Consider the following 15,184-nt stretch of genomic DNA (forward strand, 5'->3'; position numbering starts at 1 on the left):
GTTGGTGATCGGTGCAGCCCGCTGCACCTGGCGCCCAACCCTTTGGTGCGAATATGAGCGGCCGGGGCGCGTGGGCCGACGGCGAAAGGAGAGTAACGTCGCAAATTTTTGGCGCCCAACGTGGGGCCCGACAATAAAGAGCTAATTTCAGCTATTCCGTCGGGACAAAGGGACGGGGAAAATTTAAACAAACAAAGAGTCGGGAGAACAACGAAATGTTTCGTTTTTTTTGACACGTCTCGAGCGGTTGCCGTTTTTCGTGTTCCGGTTTTTGCCGACTTCTAGCACGACTTTCCGTGTTTTCGAATTTTTTTTCGTGTGGATTTTCGGCACGCACGAGACCATCTATCGTTGTTCTCGAGTTCCCGGCTGTTTCCGTTCGTTTTTTTTTTGTTTCTTTTCGTGATCACGCTCGGCTCGGGATATCGAGGCTGCTCTCGCTGTGGTGGTGTCCCGGTGCTGTTGTCTTATTAGCAACGAAAGTATTTGTGTGAGTATTTGTGTTGAAGACCGGTTTTTTCCGTTGGTGACGTCTCTTCGTGTATCGTAACGATTAATAGCGCCATTGGGGAGGCTCCTGTCAGGCTTGTCGCCTCCACACCAAATTTAGTTTGCGTTTTTCTCGCTGCGCTCATATTACCGTTTCCGTCTCGTTCGCGGCAAGGAATAGCGTCGAAGAATGCCGGAAGACACGGACCGCGAAGCGTGGGTCTACGAAGTGTCATTAGAGCAGCTACGAGACCAAGCGACGGCGCGCGGGATAAATGCAATGGGCAACGCGGCGACGCTCCGTGTCCGCTTGCTCTGCTACGAGCGAGCCGAGCGCCGAGACCCTCCACCGTCGTCACCGGCGGAGGACGCGATATGTCCGCCACTGTCGCGCGATGACGTCGGGGGGAAGTTGGAGAAACCCGAGTTCGTCGAACGAACAATCCTCGAGCCGGGGAAGATAGCTCCCGACACCTTGAAAGTGCCGACGGTGCGAATATCGTCGCCGTACCAGGCGGTACCGCCGCCACCGTTATCGTACCGCCAGTTCCGAGGTCGCCGACTCGAGGGCCGGAAATGCGCCCGAGTCATCCCACCATGTCGACCAGCGACGCATACAACGTAATGCGTCGCTGGAATATAAGTTTTTCCGGAGCTAGGGGGAGCGACGTGGAGGCGTTCCTCCTGCGGATTTCGGAGGGGCGGGATATCGTACCGATTGCCGATACCGATTTAATGAAGTGTATGCCGTTTTTCCTTACCGGCATAACGTTGGAGTGATACCGAGTCGGGAAGTCTCGATGGGTTTCGTGGCGCGAGTTCGAGGTCGCAATGCGCGCACGATTCGGCGACCCCGACTTCCAATTCGCGCTGCGCGACCAGATCCTGCGACGCACGCAGGGGGAGCACGAGCCGGTCGCCGACTATTTGACGTGCATGCGCGGGCTGTTCGGGCGGCTCGACCCACCGTGGAGTGAGGTCGAACTAATGAATTACGCGCATCGGAATATGCTCCCGCGTCTACAGATCGCCGTACACCACGATGATTTCGTGACTATCGACGCGTTAGAGAGGCTCGCTACGCGCGTCAAGCGAAGTTACGCTGCCGTGAGTCAGTACCGTGCCTCCGCCTCCCGAGAGATCCGTATGTCCGGATCTCGCCTACCGGCCGCCACCGCGCTCGTCTCGGCCGTCTCCGACGATGACGGCTGAACAATTACCGAATTACCGAGTCGCGGAGCGGGAAACAATTAGTGAGCGTGAGCGTCCGAGCGCCGCCGAGGCGACGCGTCGACCGGCAGGGGCGACCCCACCGGCTCCGGTGAGAGAGAATCGCGGGGCGATCCCTCGAGCCGCGGGCGCGGGAATGGGGGCGAGGAGAAGTACCCGGCAGGAAACTGCCGGGGAACCTGCCTCCGGACCGGCCGCGCGTAGCAGTTCCGACAAATGTTGGAACTGCGAGTCGACCGGTCATTTGGCGCGCAAGTGTCACGTGCCCCCGCGCATCCACTGTTATCGCTGCGGGAAACGGGGGAAGGAGGCGTTAGAGAGGGTCCCTGCGTTTCCTCCCGCTTCCGAGACCCGCGAAAAGAAACAGAAAGTAGCGAGCTCATATGGTGCGTTTGAAGGGAGCGAGCGTGCGTCCCTGCGTTTTATCGAAATATTAGTTGGTGACTATCCCCTGCTCGGATTGGTCGATACCGGTTCGGATCGAACCCTTTTTGGTGCAGAGGGTATCGACGCAATCCGCGAGCAGGGAATATCGTTTTCGAGTGCCGTGTCATCCCGGATCCGTCTGGCGGACGGGACGCTGACCACGCTGGACGAGTCAGCGGACGTTATTCTCGAATTGCAGGGACGCCAAGATTGGCTTTTTACCGAATCTGGCAGTACCAGCCATTCTGGGGATGGACTTTCTCTCGAGATTTCGTTTAGTTATCGATTTCGCCAGGGGCGAATAGAGTTTCGCGGATGACGCACTGAGCCGCTATCCTTTCTGTAACGAGCGCGGACAACAGAGCTTTTGTTGCGGGGTCTCGGAATTGTCGCACGAGCAGAAAGTTAAGCTCACGAAATTTATCGCAGATCGTACCGATCGCTGCCGAAGATCCCGGCGTCACGTCGCTGACTGAGCACAGGATCGATGTTGGAACGCATTTACCGATTCGGCAGCGATGCTATTTAGTGTCGCCTAAAGTGCAAGAGGCGATCCGTGGGGAAGTTGACGTTATGCTCAAGGCCGGAATTATCGAGCCATCCGGTAGTGAGTGATCAAATCCGGTAGTAATGGTCAAAAAACCGAGTGGCAAGTATCGCTTTTGTATCGATTTCCGTAAAGTAAATAACATCTCGAAAAAGGACGCGTACCCGTTACCAAACATGACGGGCATTCTCGACAAATTACGGTCCACGCGTTACATCTCGACTATCGACTTGAGCCAAGCTTATTTTCAAATATCGCTGGCAAAGGAGAGCCGCGAAATCACCGCTTTTTCCGTACCGGGCAAAGGCTACTACCATTTTATGCGAATGCCGTACGGATTATCGGGGATTCCGGCCACATTTCAACGGCTTCTCGATAAATTAATCGGGTCGGAAATGGAGCCCCATGCATTCGCGTATTTAGACGATATCGTGGTAGTTACCGAAACATTCGAAGAATATCTCGAATGGTTATCGCGCGTTCTCGCAAAGATTAGCTCGGCCGGACTTACCGTGAATTTAGAGAAATGTGAATTTTGCCGCTCGGAAGTGAAATATCTCGGATTTTTGGTGCATCGCGACGGTTTAAAGGTAGACGACGAGAAAGTTCAGCCACTTCTCGAGTACCCGGCGCCGACCAATTTAAAGCAATTACGCCGTTTTTTAGGAATGGCGTCGTGGTATCGTCGATTCTTATTCGAAATTCGCGACAATTAGTGAACCACTCACGCAATTGCTTCAGAAAGGCAAGCGATGGGAGTGGAAGACCGAATAAGTTACCGCTTTCGAGAAGATCCGAAAAGATTAGACCACCGCTCCAATTCTTTCGTGCCCGAATTTCGAGGTGCCGTTTACCGTGCAGACCGATGCGAGTTCCGTGGGCGTGGGAGCTGTGTTGACGCAGACGATCGACGAGGTCGAACGCGTCATCGCGTACGCGAGCCGTGTGCTCACGGACGCGGAAAGAAAATATAGCATCACGGAACTCGAATGTTTAGCGGTCGTTTGCGCCATAAAGAAATTTAGACCGTATTTGGAAGGCTACCGCTTTACCGTGATTACCGATCACAGTAGCTTAAGGTAGCTTCACAACTTGAGCAATCCCACGGGTCGGCTTGCACGATGGGCATTGGAATTGTTAGAGTACGATTACGAGATCGTACATCGAAAGGGAGCACTACATCATGTTCCTGACGCGTTGTCGCGCATGTATGAGGGAGATTCCGAGACCCCCATGGCGGCCGCGGCAATGAGCGAAGGACACCATCTCGATCAATTTAGTGAGTCGGAGAAACCTGAAACCTCCGACAATTGATACCGGAAGCGTTATCGCGAGGTCTCGAAGGATCCGAAGCGTTTCCCGACTTGGCGAATTATCGAGGAAAAATTATATTTCTTGCGGCCCACGAAAATAATTTCCGATTTAGTAGAGGATCTCGACCGGTGGAAATTAGTATTACCGGTCGAATCTCGGGGTGAGGCGTATTGTGTTATTTTTAGAAATTTTAAACTCAAATTATTTTTTTAAAGCATATATGTGTACATAACATAAGTTTTTACAAGTAAAACTTATAACTATAATAAAACTCTACAACACTGTTCTACTGTACAAAAGAAGTGATATACTAAAACTGTAGCGCCAATTGAGAAACCTAACATACATTCAAACGCAAAAAATCCGGTACACTAAAAATTTGGGAAAAAATTACAAAATTTCAAATGATCATAATTTGGTAAATAATGAAGATACAAATATGCGCAGAAATGCAAAATGAAGCTTGAAATGTCCTCTTTAAGAATATCTGAATGGCAATTATGCTCGGCCATTTTCTTCAAAATGGCGGATGACAAAGTGAGAGGATGCAAAATTGATAATCAAAGGTCCGTGTTTGCGATGGTGCATGGTGTGCTTCAGGTATCGCAGCGTAATGGGACCAAATGCACATGAAAGTATAGAGTGTTATCTTTAAAATGCTACTTTACCGAGCTCGATATGATAATTTTTCACTGAGTTGTTCCAAATTTTGCTAAAAATGCGGTTTTCTTGTTAAATTTGCATAATTCAGTGAATAAGTATCGCATCAAGCTCTATAACGAAGTATTTTAAAGAAAACATTCTATACTTTTAGGTACTTTTCGTCCCATTGAGCTGCGATACTTACTTTGCTCCATGCGCCGTCGCACGCTCGAACCTTTTTTTAGCAACTTTTCATGTTCTCCTTTTTATTACCCGCCATTTTGAAAAAATATCGTTGCGCACAATTTCGATAGATCTTTCGAAAAGTACGGTTTCAAGGCTTTCAAACCGTTTTTGAAATTTACAGCTAGGATATTTAGGTGTCGAGATATTCAATTTCGAATTTGCAACAAATGTCAATTCAGCGAGGCTTAAGGGGCTAAGAGGCTCTGCGGTTCGTTTGGCTCTTTCATAATTTCAATAGCCGTATTCATTATTCTCTATACAATAATTTACACAATTTTGCGAATTGGAAATTTAATTTTTATCAAAAATTATCATTCTTTACCCTTCAGTTACGCATGATCACTGTGGTATACACTTTAGTTCGCGAAGCTGTCCCAAGCTCTCTACCTTCTCCGTACGATTGGCCATTATGGTACACAGCTTGAATATGCTGTTCAGGATCGCGCCTGAGTTCGCGGTGCCCGGCGCGCGGGATGCCGAGTCGCTGGACGCCACCTGAACGTCGAAATTCCCTGGCGCTCCTAGTCCACGGAGCCGCCGCGACGCGACGATCTGGGTTGTCGCGCGCACGAGCCCCTCGGCTCGCACGCGAGTTCGAGCTGCCCAGGGCATATAAAAGTGCCCGCGGAGACGATCAGAGATTGCCTTCGTACAGCTTTTGGCCTTCGTACGGTCCACCGCCGATAGTGGCACTATCTCTTGTACGCTGGACTTCGCGAGTTTGTCAGTACGCCGGGCTTACGTTCTGGCTTGACTGAGATTCTGTCGGTGCGCCGGGCTTTAACGCCTGGCTTGACTGGATTTTTCTTAAATGTATGTGCCAAGACAATAAACAAAGACAAACAATTTTCCTTTTCCGAACGTGTTCACTCCGATAAGCGCTGCCTCGTGCGACTTTTCTTTTTCCGTGATCTTTTCCTTTCGAGGCGCGTTGTTTCGTGCAACTTCATCAATTTAAACCATAATTGATTGTTTCGCATCGAAATTATTGCGTCGATTATGGCGACGATAAATCCTGAAAAGGCTGCTCAAGTTATTGCTTTAATTGAAGATGGCAGAAGTCGAAGGTACGTTGCTCAGGCACTTGATTTGTCAGTGTCAACTGTGCAACGTGCTTATGCCAGGTACTTACAAACCAATTCTTTCCATAGAAGGCCTGGTTCGGGACGTCCTCGATGTACCAATCACAATGATGACCGATTTATTGTTTCAAATTCGTTAAGAGACAGACATCGAACATCTGTTCAAATTAGAAACAATTTAAGGGATGTCCGCAACATTAATGTATCCGTTAACACCGTTCGGAGAAGATTAAAGGAACAAAATCTGCTTTCGCGCAGGCCAGCAGCTGTACCTTTGCTTAAATGTCACCATCGCGTAGCTCGACTCAATTTTGCAGTTGAGCATAGAGACTGGACTTACGCAGACTGGAGCAAAGTACTCTTTAGCGATGAATCTCGTTTTTGTGTCTATTCTCCAGATGGACAAGAACGATTTTATCGTCGCGGTGGAGAACGATTTGCAGACTGTACGGTAAGTGAGAGGCATAACTACAATGGAGGCTCTGTAATGATTTGGGCAGGAATTTCAGCTAATGCTCATACAGATCTGCACTTTTTTGACAAGAATATGAACGCAGATGTATATGTGGAAGACATACTCATTCCGTATGTTGTTCAGTACGCACCCTTCATCGGAGAGAACTTCTTGTTTATGCAAGACAATGCTCGACCACACACTACGAGAAGAGTGCTTGATTTCTTCGATGAAGTTGGCATAAATCGACTCGATTGGCCAACAAATAGTCCAGATTTAAATCCAATCGAACACTTATGGGACAACTTCGGCAGGAAAGTACGAAATCACGTACCTGCTCCTCAGTCACTGCGAGAACTGCGAATAATTCTCGAAAACGAATGGAATACAATTACGCAGGATGAAATTAAAAGACTAATAAGGAGTATGCCTGATCGTATGAATGAGGAAATACGCGCACGAGGCAGTCATACCCACTATTAGTACACACACACCACACACACAGCAGAGAGGGTTTGGAGTCATTAATTACTGCAGGAGTGACGAACTGCGGGGTCCTTATCTCTGCTGTAACACCACACACACACACACACACACACATACACACACACACACACACACACACACACACACCACAAGGAGGGTGTGAAATCTTGAAATACTGTGGAGCTGACGAACCACGGGGTCCTTATCCTTGTGATATACAAACACACACACACACACACACACACACTACATACAATGGGACTTTTCCTACCAGTAAAACTCCATGCGGATTATATTGGGAAGACTTACAACCATAATTTGAGCTAATGACAGCGGTATCTTAAAACGCAATTCATCTTTATTACGTAATATCGATTACGCAAAATGAAGAACCTAAATTGAATTTTACTTTCATTTCCCTGGCTTTCAAAATAATAAATGCAAATCATTGAATATATTGTGCTGGTTATGTAAATTATTATATAGAGAAACATGAACACAGCTATTGAAATTATGAAAGAGCCAAACGAACCGCAGAGCCTCTTAACCCCTTAAGCCTCGCTGAATCGACATTTGTTGCAAATTCGAAATTGAATATCTCGACATCTAAATATCCTAGCAGCAAATTTCAAAAACGGTTTGAAAGCCTTGAAACCGTACTTTTCGAAAGATCTATCGAAATTGTGCGCAACGATATTTTTTCAAAATGGTGGGTGATAAAAAGGAGAACATGAAAAGTTGCTAAAAAAAGGTTCGAGCGTGCGACGGCGCATGGAGCAAAGTAAGTGTCGCAGCTCAATGGGACGAAAAGTACCTAAAAGTATAGAATGTTTTCTTTAAAATACTTCGTTATAGAGCTTGATGCGATACTTATTCACTGAATTATGCAAATTTAACAAGAAAACCGCATTTTTAGCAAAATTTGGAACAACTCAGTGAAAAATTATCATATCGAGCTCGGTAAAGTAGCATTTTAAAGATAACACTCTATACTTTCATGTGCATTTGGTCCCATTACGCTGCGATACCTGAAGCACACCATGCACCATCGCAAACACGGACCTTTGATTATCAATTTTGCATCCTCTCACTTTGTCATCCGCCATTTTGAAGAAAATGGCCGAGCATAATTGCCATTCAGATATTCTTAAAGAGGACATTTCAAGCTTCATTTTGCATTTCTGCGCATATTTGTATCTTCATTATTTACCAAGTTATGATCATTTGAAATTTTGTAATTTTTTCCCAAATTTTTAGTGTACCGGGTTTTTTGCGTTTGAGTGTATATATATGATTATTGTATACTTAATATTTTTAGAATTCCTTTTTGAAGATATATATTATGTACATAACATAAGTTTTTACAAATAAAACTTATCAAATTATTTTTCTTTCAAGATATATATGTACATAAGCTTTTAAAAGTAAAAATTATATAGTATTATAAAAATTTAACACGTTTATTATTAGTGTCCAATACTTAAAAAAATATCTTTTTAAAGGTTACTGTTATTCACGAAAAACCTAGCTACGAAAAATGTCCATGGCATAAATTTTTATAAGTAAAATTTATCATTATTTATTAGAACACTGAGTTATATGGTTATTTTACTTGTTATCATAACAAATTAATTATTATAACAATGCAATAAAAAATATTTAATACAAATAATCTTGGCGCGGCTGCACCAAAAACTATATGGAACTTAAACTTGTTTAATACATACATGACAGCATTTTTATTATAATAAAATGTACTTATAAATTCTCTCTATATATATACGGTGTAATGTTTTATTTAAGTTTATATAGTATTATATTAAATTATAAACCTTCGCTATAGAATATAGATATCGAATGTGTATATATTCTACATATTTTGATATTTTTTTATTCAAAGATGTTATTCTTATTATAATTGACGAAATGTCAATGATATCTAATTTGACTTTTATGTACATACATCTTTGATATAGAACTCTTTTATTTAAAAAATCTTAATTTTTGCAGAAAACTGATTGATGAAGAAAAAAATTAATTCACGACTCAACGAAGATCTTAAAAAAATTACTGCAAGAAATGAAGTTGTTGTTATTATATACCATACTGTACAATATTAAAACATACGCGCAATAATTATCTATAATTTGCATATATGGGCGTTTATGTAATTATAAGTAATATAAAAGTCACGACAAATTAATGTGGCTGCGCGTTATCTCCGTCGCGTCATTGCTAGAAATCGTCCGAACTCTCGAAATTTTCTTCCCGAATTATGAATATAAAACAATGTGAAAAGGAAAACAAGGGGGTGAAAGGGTAGACGGCGACGTCTGCCTTACGATAACATCTCTGCTAGCTCGCTTCGTCGCGATTGTCTATTCGCTGGTGGTGAGACAAGGACCGATTCTTCGTTTTTATCTAACTAATCTAGCTCGCTCGTGAACATAGCACAGAACAGAACCAAATAATTATGGACATAGCACGGAATAGTACCAACAAATCGTGGACATTGGCTTAGTAGTTCATGCCATGAAAAATGGTGCCAGTTGACGCTTCGAATCAGGTAACTTTTCGATATCGCTTAAATGCAGCCATGCTCGCTCTCAGGCTTCTCTCTGAGGATATATCCCAAAAAATTATTTCTCAAAAATTAGCCGAGTTCTGCTTACTACTATTACTCTGTCTATCGCAGAAACGATCGGCTATTATCTAATTCTCTTCTTTCTTAGCAGCTATGAGTCACTCATTTCTTCAATCGCGATAGTACAAACTCGTACAAAGCGAAAGATGAAACTTTATGTAATACTACAGTGTTAGGTATTTATGTGTACGTTGGTAATGTTAATTGCTCCATCATCGATAATTATGCGATTGTCTATCTGGTGCCCAAAGACTATATTTAATTCCCGGATCAAAAGATTATATAGACATAATTTACGCAACAAGCGTGAAAATCGTAAATTATTTATTAACGGCTCGTTCATATGAACTTACACACACACACACACACACACACACATCAGTGGTGGTCGTCTCGCTGCTTAGCAATACTAGATCGAATCGCAAGACAACACGTAAGCAGGACAAACACGTAAGCAGCACTTCTGAGAATTACATATCTATGTCACCTCTGAGATTTGTTTTTCGGAAAAGTGCGAAAGACAAATCTCTTTGTAGCAATCACTACCTGTAAAGCAACATGTGAAGCAACTCGCGACAACTGTGCGACATGCTTCACGTCATATGTAAAATGTTCAATCGCTGCTTATCATTGGCGTGGTTCTCACACAAAGCAATATTATAATATTTGTAAGTAAAATTGCGCGTGTGGAAAACCAATTCGTGGGATCACGTCGAGTGTGTTGAATTTATAAAACAAAGAAAAAAGACTTTTTTTTTTTACAGAAAGTCGTTCTATATTCGCACACATCCAGTTGAGTTTTACAAAGTAGTATTTTTGTAATTTGGCAGTATGAAAAATATTTTTTCTAAAAACTCCTTGATGTCTCGATTAGTACTTTTCAAACATATCTGTGTGTATCTCAGAAAATACCGATACACACAGTCTTATATGTAATATATAACAACCTACAACTTCTTTTGCTTTTGATATTAGCCGCGCTATCTTGCTCTCTTTGTGTTACGGAACTGTGGTGCGATTTTTCGTTTCGTTAACTCGTTATTGGAGTTAACGAAAGTGTCGTTAACTCCAATAACGAGTTACAGAATCGCACACACTGACACGATAAATACAATCGCTCCATAACCACCGCGAGATTGAACGTCGCTCGTCTTTATGTTAGCCCGTCAACGATAACACTTGCGCCACGCGGTCATGGTTTGTGACTATTCGAAGATAAAAAGTGAAGAAGCGGTCGTGGCGGCGGGCGTTCAGCGCCGCTCAAAATTCAAAACGCCGCTTCCGCTTCGACGTCTGTGGCTCTCCCCTTCGCCTTACATTTCCTGCGAACGAAGAAAGGTCGCAATATGATTCTCATGAATCGCGCAGTACATTCCAATGCCTGCGTCCGTAAAACTCCAGCCCGCGGTGCATCTCACTCACTTGCCAAACTCCTCTCCGTCCTGAAGCGTCTCCGGCAGGATGCATCCGGCAGTTTCGGGTAATAACAGACACAGCACGGCTGCAATTAGCGGCAAGAGGTCGAACACGACCAGCGGCAGCCACGCTTTAATGCTGCTCTGAAATGCAACGTCCGAAGGTAATAATCTGGAAAAGGAGATTGGCAGTTTGCGCGAGTCTCCGCGATGGCGATATCTATATATGTACATTCGACGGTCACTTTTTTCCTTTTTTCACGAGAGACAGTTAATAGTAATAAACAACCTGTTCATGCGACACGACACTGACGACGACGATTTCATGCTGAACGTACGTGAGCAGAAGTCCGAACAGCATCTCGCCCCTGATCTCTATAAATTTGCGATCGTGGACGATAATCAATTAATACGGCAACTCACCAAGGACACCACAAAGGGCGCCACGATGGAGCCTAGCCGGGCGAACATGCTGCTCGCGCCGACTCTGATGTTCCTCACGACTGTAGGGAACAGTTCTCCGGAGAAAAGGTAGGCCGTCATAAACGATACCGACGTACCGACGATACTGAAACTCGTCAACAGCACCCTCACCCACGTTATCTATGGCAAAGGTGCGACTGGTAAATACAGGTTGTCTCGATTGACAATCCGTCCAATTTGAAAGGTCCCGTTGTAAGTCGCATATTTTAACATGGCGATCGTTTACGACACACACACACACAACGCGCTGGTCTCTCACCATTTAGCACGGCGATCAAGAGGAGACAGGAGACGCTGGCGATGAGGTTGTTGTAAATCAGGGACCCGCCGACCGAATTTGTTTATCGTCCACCAGCCGACGAAGTAGGCGGGAAGCTGTATGACACCGGACACTGCGAAGTTGATGAAAATATCGCCGCCGACCTGGCCGATGTACTGCGACATGCCGAACAGGACCATTCCACAAACGATCCAGTTGAAGAAGATCGACAGTGATTTGACGCGCATGTTCGGCGTGCGAAACAGATCCAGAAACGAGGGCTTGTGGTCCAGCGCGGATTTCTTGAAATTCTGGATTTCAAGCGAATTGGGGCGAATTAACGTGGACTGTAACGCGCTCATGCTTGACTGAACTGATTAACCGACCGGTGTGTTGGCAGCGATTCAGTGAAACAGCTCGACGGGGGGGGGGGGAATAATCGTCGCGCTCTTCAACTCACCTGCTGCAAACAATGTTTCCTGACCACTTCGGGGATGTCGACGTTCTCCACTTTGTTGATATTGGCCGCCTTCTGCAGGATTTTGCAAGCCGCTCTCTGTTTTCCTATGGTTATCAACCTAGGCGACTCGGGTATCAACCACCAGTAACTTAAACAGACAATAGACGGAAGGGTGATGACGACCTGCAGATGTCGCCAGTGTCGAAACCAGAACGCGAGTCCCGCCAGCGACATGTGGCCCAGGACGTAGGGAATTTGGTAAAAGAAGTTGATGGCGACTCGTCACTCTGTGCCTATTATTTCCATACCTGAAAAGATACGCGATTAAAGCAGGTACACCGACATGAGCCGAAGCATCGAGTACTGGTAAGTCGCCGTAGCAAGATCTACATCGTACGCTGAGGAGGGAAATTGCGTCACTCTTACGGACATTACGATCTTGCGAAATAATTGATCGTAGCCTTTCATCTTGGGCAAACTCGAGCGATGATTGATATCGTAGACTTACAAATAACGAAACTAGTGACTATCGTGCTTCCACTGGCCAAGGCACTCAGGAACTTCATCAGCAAGAGCGCTTGAAACCAAGGAACTATGGCGCACCCAATCCCCGACAGCAGTTGAAGAACCACGGAAGCCATCAGCGGCATTTTCCTGCCGTACCTGTAAGTTTCCTGTACCTGTACTTTTTAATCTTCTCCTCCCCGCCTTCTCCTCCACCTCCTCCTTCCCCTCCCAGCCCCTTCTTAATAACCACGCGTTTATTCATTCAAGGCTTTTTAATTTATTCAAGGGTTATTAATTGTACATGCGCCCTCGCAAGCGGTTATTAATTCAACATGCGTCTAACTGACGTGACCGATGCACTTACCTGTCCGCCAAACTGCCGAAGATTATGTTACCGAGCAACATGCCGAACATGAAAATCGACTGCTGTATGTTCGCGTAGTGAGTCCGGTCGCAGACTAAATTCCACTGCAACGAAAATAAGCCTCGTAATAACGACAATGCTCGCCGTCGTTCTTACGATAATGCTCCGTAATTGTTTTGTCAGCAAAATGTGCTAATAGCGCCCGCAGCAATTGCTTCGCGGCAACGTCCGTTAATTACGTTACCGTATAATGCAAATACAGCTCGCGACGCGCACAGAGAGAGAGAGAGAGAGAGAGAGAGAGAGAGAAAGAGAGAGAGAGAGAGGGAGAGAGAGAGAGAGAGGGAGAGAGAGAGGGAGAGAGAGGGAGAGAGAGGGAGAGAGGGAGAGAGAGGGAGAGAGAGGGAGAGAGGGGGAGAGAGAGGGAGAGAGAGAGAGAGGGAGGGAGAGAGAGGGAGAGTGCGAACTCTGCAAGCGCGTGCAAGCACGCGTGTGGATATTTTTTCCCCCTTTTCTTTTCCCCTTACTTCGAAAATCGAGCGCTCGTCTCCGAGCAGTTTCCCGACTCGCGACTCGCGAGCGTCATCCTTCGCGCTCACCTGCGAGATGATGGTCTCGGAAAAGATACTTCGGTCATACGTCCATTCCGTGCACTCGACCAGCATGCCGTTAACATCGACCGCGCACTGGCTTTCGGAGTCCGTGGTGACGGGCACCGTGCAATTATAATCCTGCTGCGGCGCCATGAAGACGACCGCCAATTGATGCCAGGAGACGAAAATTTCACCAGGGACGTCACCAAGCAGACGAAGATCTGCCACCTGCCGATGTCGCCGATTGCAGTCTGCACGGCGTCGACGTTTCCGTCAGCGTCGACATGCTCGTCCTTACCGTTGGACACTTGTTTGACGTTCACGTTCGCTGCAACCCAAAGGGACGTCCTTTTCGCATCAGCCGGATGATAAATTAGACAAATTGGATCCTATTCATTAGGAGCCCTTGGATCTGTCATGTCTCTGCGTCTCTGCCGTGACTTCGATCTCCATCGACACCGCCCCATCGATACCGGAGCAAAAGCGAGAACACGTTTCGGCTTCGCTTGAATCGGGAAAATCACGCCAAGTCAGCGAGCAGATTATCGTGAAGAGCGTAAATGTCAAAGCGACACTTACCTCGTGAATATTATAATGAGTCGTTAGTGCTGAACGAAGCGGCACTTCGCGTTCTTTTATCACGTCTTCTGTGCGTTACGATCACGTTACGCACGTTCTGTGCGTTACGTGATCACCCATCGATGACTTAATTTCGACTTTCTCGCGCGACACCGCCGAGGAAAACGGCGACCTTAGTGGTTTCCGCTCGTTCAACGGCAAACTTCCTCGCCTTTGTTACTTTCGTTTCCCTTTTCCACGCGCGCGTTGTCATCTTCACGACAATCATTACGCGCGTGTGAATTATCAATTGCGCAAGCGCGGACATCGGCTAGCGGACGTACCTGGAAAGCTCTGTCGAGACTATGACTTTTTACCCCCTTTTTTGTGAAATTAAGAGAGTCGAGACTCCGTGAGCGGCGGCGACTCGCAGCGCTTGCGGGTGTTTCATCGCCGAGATAAGTCCTCGATCGCGCTGCGGATAACAATTCGATGACAAGAGCGACGCTTGAGGAGACGCAGGCGTTTGCCGGCGGTAAATGACGATGAAGCCAGTTCGTGGGAGAAAAAATGTTAGACAGTGTACGGAGACCATAAAACGGGGGCGCGCTAACCTCGAGACATCGAGGAAACAATCTTCGGCTGCGCGCTCGGGCGCTCCAATTTACATCGACATTCTTCTCCGCGATGCCGGGGAGAGGTCAGTGTTGCGCCTTTCATGCGCCTCTTTCGCACTTGACGCTGTAATTTATTCGCCGGCCATTGTTATACGCACGTGCACCACGGGACGAGAGTGGGGGTTTTTTCACGGATTTCGCGCCGATTGTCCGCCGAGCCCGAGCGCGGACGAACACGCGCGGGTAGATCGTCATTCGTCGCGTATTGCCGAATTTGCATATTGCACTCGCGCGCTCGAAGACTCTCGACGCGAAGTGCCGGTAATTTCGCGACGAACGAATGTTCGTCTCAATCGTCATGCGCGATC

General features: G+C 46.2%; 1 pseudogene; it reads right to left on the bottom strand.

Moving 5' to 3' along the window:
- Positions 1 to 10,270: 10,270 nt before the first annotated feature.
- On the bottom strand, positions 10,271 to 14,851 carry LOC112588079 (organic cation transporter protein-like; annotated as a pseudogene).
- Between the last annotated feature and the right edge of the window lie 333 nt (positions 14,852 to 15,184).

The sequence above is a fragment of the Harpegnathos saltator genome, unplaced genomic scaffold, assembly GCF_003227715.2.
Source record: "Harpegnathos saltator strain DR-91 unplaced genomic scaffold, Hsal_v8.6 scaffold170, whole genome shotgun sequence".
In the NCBI taxonomy this organism is placed as follows: domain Eukaryota; kingdom Metazoa; phylum Arthropoda; class Insecta; order Hymenoptera; family Formicidae; genus Harpegnathos; species Harpegnathos saltator.